The sequence below is a fragment of the Mauremys reevesii genome, linkage group 7, assembly GCF_016161935.1.
Source record: "Mauremys reevesii isolate NIE-2019 linkage group 7, ASM1616193v1, whole genome shotgun sequence".
In the NCBI taxonomy this organism is placed as follows: Eukaryota; Metazoa; Chordata; order Testudines; family Geoemydidae; genus Mauremys; species Mauremys reevesii.
Window position 1 is genome coordinate 10,860,001 of NC_052629.1, and position 3,594 is coordinate 10,863,594.

Consider the following 3,594-nt stretch of genomic DNA (forward strand, 5'->3'; position numbering starts at 1 on the left):
AAGTGCACTCAGGCTGTATTTGTTGCCTTTGTTTGTTTGTTTGTTTTTTATGGATTCTTTGTACTGAGAGAGCCTGTAGAAGCCCCATTGAGGGATTGAACTCTGCTGTGCTAGATACTGTCCACACACACACACACACACACATCAGTATGACACTCCATTGCCTTACACCTTTAAGTGATTGTAAAATGTCACCATTCTGATCTGGTAGCATTTGATACCCACTTTGCACAAGTATACCTGGTTATGTGAGGTGTAGGCAGTGGAGAATCAGCCATATATTACTGAGATAATTATAATCTTACCTAACAGCCAGGTAAAGGGTGTATGCAACAATTTCAGAGTGCTCCGAGAGAGAGCAAAGGCTCATTTTGAAGGTGGGTGTCTCCCACTCAAGTGCACCTTCAATACCCACTTGGGGTACAGCATGTGATGCAAATGCTGAGAAGAGTGTGCCCATGAAAACTATGTACCTCTTCTGCACCTGTGCATCTCTTCAGAGTTGAACTTGCTTATTTTACTTAGCAATATTTATATTTGCAATATTTACTCTGGTGAATGCCATAAAATGGGAAGGTTAAAACAAGAAATGGTGCCATAAGCAAATGAAGACCATTCACTGCAGTGGAAAAGCAGAACTCTCTATGGGGGAGGGGCAAAATTTTTAAAAGGGTCTAAGTCCCATTTTCAAAAACCAGTTAGGTGCTTTTTTTTTTTTTTTTTTTAGGAATATTCTAGAAAAACGTATCTTCAGGAAGTCAGATGATTGGACCCAGTCATCCACATTTTCAGGAGTGCCTTCTGATTTTGGGTTCAGAGAACCCAACTTGACATTCTATGGACCTGATTTCTAAAGATGAACACTTGTCTTGTACCCATTACCTTAGGTTGCACTGCAGCTTCTCAGCACCTCTGAAAATCAGGGCCTAGGTATCTCATGTTGGGCAGCCAAAATTAATGGACACTTTTGAAAATTTGGATTATGATACACCTGACCTGTATACGGGATGGCTTGTGTCTACTGCTAGTGCCGAGGGAGACTCTGACATTCTAGTTCTCACTCTGCCACTGACATATTGTGTGACCATGGGCAAGTCGCAAAGCCCACTCTTTGCCTCAGTTTATCCATCTGTTGTTATAGTACTTACCTACCTCACAGGGATATTCTGAAGCTTAACATGTTTGTAAAGTGTGTTGGGATCCTTGGATGAAATGTGCTGTATAAGTGCAAAGTATATATATTCTACATTATTACACATTGAATGGTCTTGCTTGGTATAAATATCAAACAAGAACTGGCAATGGATTCCATTCTACTGGTTTTTTTTAACAGATTTTTTTGTATTGAAAAAATCTGGAGACTCAAAAATAGACGTTCTTTCTTAGCGTGTATGTTTCCTCTTTCTTGAAGTGCTTTGATAAATGGATTGAAACTTGTCTGCTCTGCCTGTAGTTTCTTAGAGCCTCTCTGGAAACTCCAGAGTTAATTGTCACAGATATCTCTACACCAGGCAGAGGAACCAACAAGGCTGTTTTTCCTCTGTTCTAGCAAAGGAAGCCCACTAGTGTTTCACGCACACATGGCATCAGAACTCTACTCTTGCCCTGAAAATAGCAGGTCCCACACTTGGGGTAAAATTCTTTCCCTGTGCAGAGAACCTCAGCACAAACCCCTTGCAGCACTTAAATCCCAGTGAAGATGTCAAAACAGGGCCTAAGTGTCACTGTAAATAGGCATTATGTTGGTCCTCTGGACAGGTTGAACGTTCCCCTTAAAGAGGAGACCTAAAATAGAGAATGTGACAAATTAGCACAGGAGTGGTTCAGTTGTTTGTTCCTCTTTTGATACAGCCAAACCTTGACATACTTTCTCCTATTAAGGTCAATGGGAGTTTTGACTGGGCAAAACAGCGCAAGGACTTTCATGATCTGATCTGATAAATTCTAAATTTTGGACTATCGCTTAAATTGTCCTTCCTCTTGCTGGAAACCAGATCTGCTGAAAGTTATTTTCATAGATTCATAGATACGGACGGGACCATTGTGATCATGTAGTCTGACCTCCTGTTTAACACCGGCAAGAGAACACCCCCAAAATACATTGTAAATGTTGGAGTCAACGATTTGGACCTTTACGCTGGCCATTGAGCGTGTGTGCTTTTCTGAAACCTTCTGTACTGTATTTTAGCTGTCCTTGCTACATCTGCTAAGAATATGAAATTCAGCTCTTGGTTAAGGTTACTGTGAGGTAAAAAGTAGCCAAGTGCACAAATCCATTTGTATTAACAGTATTGTTTACCTTGTACTGGATGTCTTGTACTTGCCTTCAACAGATAGCTTTGTTTGTCTCCAGCTTGATAGATATGAGGTGCCATGCTCCTGCCACCAAACATTGACTCCGGGCACCCTAAAGCTGTGCTAGGTATATAGGAGAACACAATGAAATATTGAGAGTTCCTGTTTACTTCAGTGCTGGAGGTGAATAATGAAGGAGTAGAGTGAGGGTCACATTTTAGCTACAAGGCCAGGAAGATGACTCCATTACCCTCAGTATTCTCAGACCATGTTTGATTTACGCAGCCTTTTATTTCATTTTTTAAATAATATTTTGCATATTAAAATTTGTATAGGCAGCCAGAAGAGAGCAGTATATACACAATACATGCCACAATAGGGAGGATTAGGAATCACTGGTTCAGTTATTTGGGGTTGGGAACAGAGGGTGAGGCATCCTTTCCCCTTTTTGACACTTTGTTTTAAAGGTCTCTCTAGTTATTCCGCTGCATTTGTCTGCCACAAAACAGAGTGCATGAGCAGTACAGCTGGGTGTGATCTGTTCTGATATAAAATTCAGAAGCATTTGCTGAGGCAGGTTGGGGATTTTTTCAATGAGACGTCTAGGTTCACATTAGCCAACCCAAACTTTTGTTTCCCTGGTCTAAATTTTAAAAAAAATGTCCACTCTTTCCCTAGATAGGTTTGGATTCTCTGTTACAGTTTTATCACACTGCTCCTCCAGAGTGTGTGTGTGTGTGTATGTATGTATGTATGACACATCTAAAATATGGACAGATTTTCAAAAGCCACTGGTGCTCATAGATTCCTCAATTCTTGAGCTGCCTGACTACAAACACCTTAAATATTTTCAGAAAGTGCCTTTTGAAAATCATGCACCTTTAAGGTGTGTCAGTTAATTTACCCGGAATTTAATGTACCCAAATTTGTTTGTCATATGTGAAAACGTTGGAAATACACACATGCACACAGGCCAAATGTCCATGCCTTTGTGTAACTCCATTCAAGTCAGTGATGGTGAACTAAAGATATGATTTTGGTCTATAGTGTATGTGTATTCTATACAGTATATGTGTGTAACACACACACACACATACACCCAAGATGGCCACGGACTTTGATTTACACTTCAGAGTCCGTAATTTGAATTAATACTGCATATATCACATTCTGTATGTAAGCTGTATAATGCCTATAACTTTAATGTCTATTTTGGTAACGTTACCACCTACAAAAATATTTGACACATGTCAAGTTTGCTGTAAAATGGTATAACTGTAATTATTTCACTGTATAATG